The sequence below is a fragment of the Vigna unguiculata genome, chromosome 10 (genome assembly GCF_037176805.1).
Source record: "Vigna unguiculata cultivar grain cowpea cultivar isolate G323 ecotype 2 chromosome 10, ASM3717680v1, whole genome shotgun sequence".
In the NCBI taxonomy this organism is placed as follows: Eukaryota; Viridiplantae; Streptophyta; class Magnoliopsida; order Fabales; family Fabaceae; genus Vigna; species Vigna unguiculata.
The window spans coordinates 19,981,760-19,993,713 of NC_140801.1; positions in this window are offsets into that span (position 1 = coordinate 19,981,760).

Here is an 11,954-nt window from a genome sequence, read left to right on the forward strand (position 1 = left end):
AAGTTTACAACTAAACTTTTGAAATTTAACCAAAGTTAAAAAAACCTCCCTTAAACCAATTACTGATAAATAACTTCTATTAAATATGATTTTTTTAGTGTTAAATAAATTCATAAATCAAGGGCAAGAACAAAACAATATATTCTTTTAAAAAATGTTAAATAATTTACAATAATATTTATTTAAAAAAATTACTACAATCTATAAAATTATGTATATTAACATTTTTAATAATTATAATATAAAAAATGTTACTAAAAGTATAAAAAAATTAATAATCTATAGTGACATTTTTAAAAATGTTACATTTCATTTTGTTAATATTCTCTATAGTAACAATTTTAAGAAAATGCAGCTATAATATATATATAGTAACATTTCTAATAAATGTCACTAAGAAAACGTTACTATAACCCGTAAATGCTATAGTGAATCAATGATTGTTTTAGAATGTGTTGAATGAAATGCTTTTCTTGAGAAGTTGATGTACTATCTAGACGATATAAAATTTATTAATTACATTTTTTAATAAGGTTTACATCAGTAGAATAAGTTTCTATAACTTTCCATATGTTAGTTTATGAATTTGATATATATATATATATATATATATATATATATATATATATATATATATATTAATGATCAAGGTCGAATTAAAATGATCATCGAGCAAATTATGGTTTGCAATGATCATTTTGAATTCTTCCAAAGTTGTATTGTTACAATTAAGGACTTATTCATGGTGTGTTGCACAAGTCCCCTAAGACACAAGAAGCTTTCCAAATTTTTTGAGAGTCTCATAATTAGCAAGAAACTCTACAATGTTTTACAACCACCAATACCTTTAGAGACGAGAGAAAAATGGAGAGAATTACTAACGGATGAAGCAGTCGGTAATTACGGATGGGCATAATCCGTTGGTAAATATTACCTATGCCACATTTACCGACAGATTATTACTCATCGATAATCCGTCAAAAAAGAATGTTTACGACAAATTTTGATTAATTTCGACGAATTTTCATTGTTTTGCTTCTCAAAGGCACTGAACTACAAAGCTAAGGTGACTCATTTTTGTTCATAACATCCATTTTATAAACATAATCAAATTTTAGTAGATTCAATACTCAAACATCTCTAGTTGTAATTATTAAAGTGTAATGCAAATTCTAGAAGAATCTAGAAAATCCTAAGATAATGAAATGCAATAAAAGTTCTAGTATAAAGTAGAAAAGCCTAAGATAGGAGGAAATTATCAAGAACGTTCTACATAGGCAAAAATGCAGAACATTCCACACAAGTTATGGCTAACACTTTCTAGAATAATCTATAGGTCTATAAATACCCATGTATTCTACCATTTTACGTATGAAGACCAGACAATTAAGACAACATCCAATACAACCACGCACAACTACCTAACATACTACTTCCAACTACTACTGCCACATTCTATTATCTCTACCATTTTTCACTATCAGTAATGATTACCATAGTTCCTTGGCCGAATCATTCATGAGTCTCGCATAAGTTTTCTAATTGGCCAAATCCATTAACATCATCAAGCACAATGAGCAACTTTTTTCAACAAAGTTCGTTTTCGATCATAGTTCTTCCAATCCAAGTGCATTTCAACCTGAATAAGAATTTTAGGATATCAGAAAGAATAATTTCTAGCAAATCAACATACCTTTTCTATTTTTTGATCCAAATCTTCTCTAATATTTCGAATAAATGTCTTACCAATGAATGGATGATAAATTCGATTATAGAGAGCTTTAGTCATGATAGTTTTCCTCGATACTCCCATTTCCCATATCCCGTTGGACTCTAATACATCAAATCACCTTTTCCATGTTGGACTCTAATCCAAGAAGAATCAGATAATATACAACTCTGCACAGTCCAACAATGTTTGATCACGGTTAACACAAGTACAACATCATGCCTTCAAGATAAATGGTAATGTATTACGAAAAATAAATCACAAGCTCAACATATGCTTCATTCACTCTCAAACAATAAAAGTACGAATAATTCATTTGTTTACCTGAAATATTTGACATCCCAACTAGTGATAGCTATAGTTGTGGTTAGTGCACAATGTTAGTATTATGGAGCTTGATTTTGTCTCACGTTTTTTATTATTGTGAGATGTTGTTCTCTATTTTGCTATATAAGCAACCCTTTGTAAAGCTTGAAATACACATTGAAATAAAAAACACTTCCTAGTGTAGTCGTGGACATATGAAAGCATACAGATTGTATGCTGAACCAATTTGAATTTTGGTGTCACTTATTTTTCTCTCCTTTTATTGTCATGTTCCTAACAATATAAGATTAGTGGAATCTTCTAGTTCAACATTGAGTACTGAAACTAGAGGAAAAAGTAGCCAGAAAGGTTGTAACAAAAGTCCAAAATAATATCACTTGTTGGAATTGTCAGAAAAAAAGGGTGACTTTACAAATCAATGTTGGTTTACAAGGAAGAACAACAAAAAGAAGCAACATAATGATCATTCATGAAATGTAAGGAAATTCTACCTTGTAGATGAAAAATCTCTTAAGGAGTGTACTAATGTGATGGGGACTCACCCTTGAGGAGAGATTGTTGGGAAACCAAGCGTGAGTCTAAGTCCCATATTGGGTAGAAATGAGAAAGTAGAGTATTATATAAGGATGAAGACCCATAAAACCATTGTCTTAAGGTTTTGGGTTAAAAGTAATGTCAATCCCTTATTTTGATGAGAATGCTATGAAGACCCATAAATCAAAGAATCCTATTAAAAAAAAGTTGAAATGCGATAGAATAAACTTCAATTCTTTTATCAAGAACGTAAATAGTTGGTGAAAAGATAGTAGGCTCAGCCTGCATACTTCTTTTTTTCCTCTGAACTTAACGTTAAACTTTTATAAAGACACTTTAAAAGCTACAATTATTCACTTAGAATTTCAGACTAACATCTTCTGCAACATCAACTGCTCCCCTAACGAGTTACATGATCATCACCAATCAAAAACAAATAGGGCGAGCTTAATAGAATAAAAGTGCACTACACAATATATTAAATAACTATTCAATAATTCAAACACTTCTAATAACCCTCAAGTCTCACGCCCTAGACTTCATCAACACCCTTTGATGATTACTTTGATCGATCCATGCTGCCACGAGTATCTACTCGCCCCTCCGACTACAGGCCACCACCTATAGTCCACATGTAGGAATGATCTTGTCACAATCACAATTCACAAACCAAGAGGAGTTCCTAATACGAACCACAATCCATATTTGTCCAAAGACTACCAAACTCATCAGATAACACCAAGGAGGCCAATCTTCTGGAACCCATCTGTACGAACCACAATCTCACACCTTCCACTAGACTTTCAAAACCACCAGGCTATAACGTCGAGTGGCCACGTGTTACCCCAATACAAATTACACTCGTAACTAGGCCCCTAACAAAGCATCACATCAGAACCTCCATCCAAAGTTGTGTAGAATCCTCCTCGAAGTCCAATTCAGCCCTTGGAACCGTTTGGTGCCTCGTTCATATCGCTTGGAGAAAACTGGTTCTAGATCCCTTGGTAGGATACTTGGCGCCGCCAGGAGCCAACCCACTAGATTTTGGTCCAAGCCTAGTTCTACAACACACCGCCTAGCAGGACCACTTACGTCGTCAAGCGCCAATTCTCGGGTTTTGCTCCAGAGTTCACTTTGTGGCCTATTTTCTGGCGATTTACACTGTTCTTCCAGATGCCACACCAGTAACTGAAAACTTTTTTGTTTTTGGCACTCTAGAATAGGTTCCAATGAACCTATTTACACAAGACACTCAATTCACGCAAAACATGCATCTATGACAAGTAAATATCACATTGTCATACATAAAACACAACCATATCATTGCTTTCATACATCCTGGAGAATCATAATAAATTCACATAAAACCATCAAAACAAAGTGTTATACCCAACACACAATCTTGGACAACCAAACAATATACAAACTAAAAAGAACACATAACCATTGTCTGAAAATATCGCACGAGTAATAAAATAGTAATAATAATAATAATCATAATGATAATAATAATAATAATAATAATAAAAACAATAACAACAACAATAATGATAATAATAATAATAAAACGAAACAATAAATATAATAATAATAATAAAAGAAAATAATAATAATAATAATCATAATAAGAATAAGAATAATATTAAGTGTGCCGTATTTAGAAGAAAAACTCTAAACATCTTGTCAAGACAAAGGATGAATCATAATAATCATAGCAGTGATTGGGTCACAAAAAGAACTTAATACAACGGAAACCACATGCACACATACTATCTCTAAAACCACATACAACAAACATGAAAAGGTTAAACAATAAAATAATTTGGTTCAGGAGAAGGCTTTCATGCATCAATATATAACGCAATTGCATATAATATCATTAAAACAGGAAATGTCAGCTTCCCTAACTTGGATTCCTCGCTCCAAAAATGTTTCTAAACTTTCTCTTTGCTCCAAATCGTCCTTCCTTTGAACCTCCAACCTTGAGACCTTCTCCCAGCCCTTTAACACTCTCCTCACTCCTCTCTTTAGGGTTTTGAACTCCCTTGGTTGCAGCCACACGAAAATTCACTTGATTCTCCTCACTCTTCAACCCTAAAACTAATTTTATTAAATTAAAACGAAATTAGTTAAAATCCCCTACTTAATTTTGTCCTTAAACTCTAATTAAGTCCCATTAACCTCTTTCTCTATGTCCAGATTCGTAGAACCTACTTCCAGCTCTTCACGTACTCAAATTTGTCACCAGGGAAAAAATAAAATATTACAATTTTACTTTAGCCCAAGTTCAAACAGACAACCACCCTCTTACTTAGTCAAATCACAACCATTCAACTAATTCATGGTTCGTGGTAATTCTTACGCATCTAGGATTATATTATCACGCACCATGATCATACATATTCTCAAAAGAATAAAACAATTAATTTAACACACAAATGGCATACATAGGAATTGAACCCAAGTCCTCTCAACATAATTAAGTACTCTCAACTATTTAACCTGGTACTATTCCACATATAATTTCCAACATTAAATGTCATAAAGGTTCTCACTACCTGCATTTATTCATTAATTAATTATTTAATTAATTAAATTTCTTGTGTCTTACAATTTCAGTCAGCTAAATTTGCAAATTCAACACAAAATTTCACTTAAATTGTCAAAATATGCATAATTTGTGTTGTGGAACTGTTTCAATCTACTAATTCTCACAAAACATCACATATATTTCATCTAAATTGGTTTGGTGTGAATTTCGTGTGATCTGAAATTTTTAGTCAACTAAAACTACAAAATCAACACATAGATTTCACTTAAAATTGCCATTGCACAAAAAATCAATGGTCTAGTATAGTTTTAGTCGATTGACTTTGTATTTTTATGTGTTAATTTCACTTATGTTGATGTGGATTTGCTTGAAATTGATTGACCCAGTCAAAGTATCCATCACTTGACTGTTTTTGGACTGTAGTAACAGTATGTAACAACTATTACATCAACTAAAACAACTTTTCATATTGCATTGACCATAAAGTGCTTTAATTACATGATTTTCAATGTGCATGCATTAGATGTGAATTTTTTGTGAGTGGATTGTTCATAAAACGCATGGAAAACACATCAATGAATACTCTGATACAGATTACATCACATTTAATTGATTGTGATTTCCTGTACTGCATTGAAACCATAAAATCTGTACAAAATAATTGATTTATTTTGAAAATCAACACGTTGATTCTATAAATAAATGCATAAGCATCATGAACTGGCATTCCTATCTGTTAGCAAGAGCCAAACCTACAATTCACCATGCCTAGAAGACAAAGAACATCCCCCTCAGATGATGAAAACTCCACCCTACATATTCCATCATCACCTATTGCCTTGAATCATGGTAGGCTTGAAGCATGGTTTGAAGAACATGAAGATAGGATCCAAACCTTCTTGATTAAGATCACTAGGAAGAAAATCATTCTTCCTAAGGTGTTATGCATGTCATGGCTGAGGGCTAAAACTTTTGGCACTCTTGAGCAACATCTCAAAGCTCAAAAATTGAAGAATTCCTTGAACTTTCGGGCAAGGTGTATCCAGATTTTGTTCAAGTTCAGCAATGACATCCTCAAATCAAGTGTCAAAGGTGTGGAGAAGGAAATCACTAGGCAAAGATGGAAGGATGTGGCTGGCCTAAGGCAAAGAGGTGTGTAAGTTCACAAAGGTGAAACAACCGCAATGGATGAATTCAACAAGGTGCAATACTTTAACCAATGTGTGCGCAATCAAGGTGAGCAAACACAAAATTTTCATGTGGGAAGACTTCGTGCGGAGGAAAGGTCACTAACCATGGTGGTGACCAAGATTATCATGCCTAGGGGGAGCAATCATGCAACGTTGAATGAAGGTGATCTTGTAGTGATGTATTGCATCCAAAATGGTGTGATGGTGGATTGGACATACATCATCTGTGATCATATGATGAAGGTTAAAAGGCTCACAGATTTTAAGCTTCCATATGTGGTGCTCATCTCCAAGTTCATTAAGCATTTTGGTATTGATGTGGAAGGAGAGCTTGAGGAGTCTACTGGCCTATTGAACCATGTTTCCACAGTCAATATGCATAAAATGGGATTCACTAAGATAGGTAACACATGGCTGGTTGAAGGAGATCAAGGTGCAAACATTGAAGTTGGTGCTAATGACCATGAAGCGGGAACTAGTGGAGCAAACCAATGAGAAGATGATCCACAACCCATGGCCATTGAGATTTATCAATCTCTTGAGAACACTTGACCTACATATTCCGAATTTGAGAGGATGGTTCTCAATCAACTTCAAGATCTAAACATGGCACAAAATACACATCATGCATACTGCACAACAAGGTTCCAAGACCTGGATGATCAATTGTACAACGTTCATGACCTCCTCTCCAATGTCTACAACAGAGACAACCCCAGGGATGAGTGAAGGGGATGGCTCATAGATCATGCATTGCATTTTCGTGATTTTGTGTGTCTATCTGTCTGTTCCAGTATTTTAATCGGTTGTTTTCCTATTTGAATCGATTAATTATATCAGTCTTAGCTTCATGATGTATTTTTCATTTATGTTTTTATTTTGGTACGTTTGTATTCATATCAGATGCATTGATACACCACTATGTTACTACTTTAATGAAAATTTTCATCTTTCCAAATTGATCTATGCATTTCCTTACATTTGATGAATCCAAATGGGGAAAAAATGAGTAAAATTGAGTTAAAATTGGAAAACCTAAAATAAATTTGCTGGAACCATGTAATACTACAAACTGTATCTGAAATCTGAAGTTAAATCAGATTATTAGTGATAGGTGGAGCATATGCATATGTGATATGTATGTATGATTGTGTGCTTTTGCTTGGATGTGTGTATTTGTATGTTGGTATCTTGTGTGCAAAAACTTTTTCAGGTTTCTCTATAGATCTTAGCTCATCAATTAAACTCGAGGATGTTGGCTTCATAAATTCAAGGGGAGAATGTTGGCACAAGCAAACTTGAAGCAAAGAATTGATAAAGCCAAATGCATTACGATCATATTTGTTTAATGAAGATTGATGAGGATCCACTTGAAGATTAAGTTTTTAGTGTGTTAAATATGAAAAACAATATGTTAAATGTAATGTTTTAGTATTATATAATGTTTTAGTATTATATAATGTTGGTAGTGTTAGTTTTGAAATGGTTGAAATGCCAAGAAGGGGGGTTGAATTGGCTAGTTAAAAATTTAGGCTATCTTTACAAGCTAAAAACCACCTTTAATTGAATCAATTAGATCACCAAGTTAAGATGCAAAAGGTGTTGGACAATATAATTTTAGTTGATCAAAAACAGAGTTAATAGATTGATTTTACTAAACAGATTCTGTTATAGTATAATCAATCGATTGAAACAGGAAAACAGTCGACTGAAATACTGGGAAAAATTCTGAAATGCAAATTCGAGTTTTAAACCAATACCAATGCTCAAGAATGATAAAGACAGGTTCTAATTGATTATGCAAACATGCTCAATACTGCAGATTTCATGAAAGCATGCAAGAACATGAAAAAGATGATTAAAACACAAGTTCTTGAAACTTTAAAATGAATATGCAAGAGAGAAATGTTAGAGAAGAGGGGAGACCACGAGATTTTTATACTGGTTCACTCAAACCTGAGCTACATCCAGTTTGTCAAGGCAACCTGAGCTTGACTTTGCACTATTTCAAAAGATTTACAAAGTATTCACCCTTACACTTTCAAAATATGCAAAAACCACACAAAAGACTCTTGAATCACACAAGAGTCACACCAGCACAGCAAGAACCCTCTTGTAGACTTGGAAAACCACCAGGCACACACACAAAGCTTGAGAAAGATCAAACCTCAATGGTAGCACAACCCAGCCTACCACAAACCCCTTTCTCCAAGCTTCAAACCATGCCAAAAGCTTCAAGAATTGATCCAAGATCAATCTTCAACTACTGCATACTGTATGATCACAAAGGAGAGAGTTTCCACAAGTTTCCAGAACAAATTCGCGCTCTAAAATGATCAACCGACCTCTCTTTCGAAAAACATAGCTTTTATAGTCAAACTGTTACAAAATTCAACAGGTTGATTTTCAAATCAATCGGTTGATTTCACTTGACTTAAGTGAAATCAGTCGATTAAAAACTAAATCAACTGATTGAATTTGTTGCAGTTTAAGACTACTGCAGCCAACCTTTTACCTGTTAAAAAACCATTCAATAGATTAAAAGAGACATTTTAACCTGTTGAAAAACCATTCAACAGATTAAAAGACACACCTAAGACCAAATACATCTAATTAATGCTACAAGGTCTACAATATGAATTACAAACATCAAATACACTTTCTTAATGATGTAACTATGTGTAGAGCACACGTTCTAGCCTTGATCAACATGAATATCATCAAATCTCTTTTCCTTCATCAATGTAGGCTTCATTCCAATGGTAATGGCTTCAAGATAGTTTAAAAGAGCTTCATTAAATCTTCATCATGTCAACAGGTAGGCTATATGACATAAGTTAGATGTCTTGTTAATGCACTTTAACAGGTTAAAAGGCTTGCAGTATATAGTTTCTGGTATGAATGCATTCAGTTAGTTGAATTATTTTTCACTCGACTGATTTCAGTTAAGTCAAGTGAAATCAACTGAATGTACGGAAAATTCAATCGACTAATTTCACTTAAAGCAGACTATATATGTTGTGATTTCTAGAGTAGAGTCATGTTTTTTAGTTTTTGAGAACGAAATTTTGTCAGTCTTCTTTGGAAAACTATCTCTCTCTTTCTCTACAATACACAGCTGTAACTCGTTGTTTGAAGACCTTGGTTGATCTTGGAGGCATTTTGGCTTGTGAGTAGGTTGAAGAATTCATGTATGGTTGGCTAGGGACAACCACCATCAATTTTGGATGTTCTTGTGCCTCCAGTTTGTTGCCTGATGTGATTTCAGGTCTGTAAGTGTGATTCTTGTATGGTAGTTATCTAGATTTTTATGTGAGTCAAAAATCTTGTGTGGTTCTTTCTTCAAAAGTATAATATTTGTGTTTGATTGGTAAAATTTTTGAATATAGCTCTATTATTGAGTGAACCAGTATAAAAATAATTGTGCAATTCTCTTTCCCTATTCTCACTCACTTTGAATCACTTTAAAATCTCAAGAAAATCAAGTATACCACTATTTGTTGTGTTTTAATGCGTTCTTGTGTAATCTGAAGTTGTATAAGAGTTAGATATATTGATTGTAACAAGTCTTGTATGTAAAAGATTGTTGTTTGAGTTAAATCTGCGAATTCTATATTCTTCATAAATTCCTGTATTTAATTAAAATAAAATAAGATATCATTAAATAGCCATCATTGGTGTAGATTTTGCTTTTTACCTTGCCTTATATGCCTCGGTTGGCAAGGAACCGAAGCATATAATGGCGCGGTGGCAGTTTTGCAATTCCAGGAAACTTTTATGCCTCGGTTCAGCTAAAACCCGAAGCAAAAAAGGGTTATATGCTTCGGTTCAAAAAAACGATACCAAAGGTGGCTCATATGCTTCGGTTGCACAGACCTGAAGCCAAAAACGTGGCTCTTTGGCCTCGGGTGGCACTGAACTGGGGCCAAATAGGGCTACATGCCTCGGTTATTAATTGAATCGAGACCATATAGTTGAATTAGGGCACAAAACTAGCAAACCCCTATTCTCTTTCCTCGTGCTGCATTTCTCCTTTCTCTCTCTTTGCAAGCTGTTGCGCGAAAATGAGGATGCCTCCACCCTGCGAAAACAAGAACCACCACTGGCGAGTAGCAGCAAACTTTCGGGGACACGATTCCGGCGAGGACGTGCGTTTTCTTTTCCCCGAAAAGGAACTTGTGGAGGATGACCAAGCTTTTGGCGAGAAGGGCCATAGGCGTGGCAAAACACTTCCAACCAGCGGAGATAGTGAACTCTGACAAAATGCAAGTGTACAAGGGCCTCGACATCACCACGAACAAGGTCACCGAAGAAGAGTGTGGCGGGGTCCCAAATCACTTACTTGGCACTATTGACCCTAATATAAATTTCACCTCCAGCAACTTCTGTCGCCACCCACTTTCGCAATTGATTCCATTGTGGAAAGGAATGGCTTACCCATCATTGCTGCAAAGAAAACCAGACCAGAACCAAGCACCGTCGCGACGCATTGTTGTTCCAGACGCAAACAGAAAATGACTCTATGGCCTCGGATCCCACTACAACTGAGGCAAAAAATGACTCTATGACCTCAGGTGATAACCGAGGCCAAAAGACCTCCCTTTTGTTCTCGCCCCAATATACCTCGGTTCTAAAACCGAGGCAGAATTACGAAAATAATCGGGGCCAAAAGCCCTTACTGCATTGGTGCGTATTTAATTACTAATCTTACTAAAAAGCGTGGGAAATTTTTTTTCATCTTTATTAATCGCGCCAAATGAAAACAAATTCCAAAACCAATATTCAATTAAAAAAGTACAACTCCAAGTTCATATTCCACTAAAAACAAATGAGATAAATACAAGTCTTTAAAAAAATATTCCCATGTAAGCCCTCTCTCCGACTCTATTCTTCAACAACTCTACTTGCAACATCCTTTGCTCACGTGTAATAAGTTACACGATCATCGCCAAACACAAACAAATAAGGTGAGCTCAAATAAAAAGAAATACCATACATGATAACTTAATAATTTAAAACACATAACTCTAATGACACCCACCCGTCAAATCCAACATTCACATCTTCCCCTGGACACCTCTTGATTTTACACCTTTTGATGATTACATTAATCAATCCTTGCTGTCACAAGTGTCTACTCGCCCCTCCGACTATAAGCCACCACATATATCAACACGTGGGAATAATCTTGTCACGACCATAATCTGCAACACCAAGTGGAGTTCCCAATTACGAACCACAGTTTATATTTGTCCCAAGACTACCAAGCTCGTCGAATATCACCAAGAAGGGCAATCTTCCGGAACCCATCCTTACGAGCCACGATCTCGTACACTCCAGTAGACATTCAAAACCACCAGGCTATAACCTCGAGTGGCCACGTGTTCCCCAATACAAATTACACTCGTAATTGGGACCCCAACAAAGAATCGCATCAAAACCTCCATCCAAAGTTGTGTAGAATCCCCTTCGCAATCCAATTCAGCACGTGGAACCATATGGCGCCTCGTTCGCATCGCTTGGCGAAAATTGGTTCCAGACCCCGTGGTAGGACACTTGGCACCACCAGGCGCCAACCCATTGGATTTTGGTCTAGGCCCAATTCTACAACACATCGCCTAGC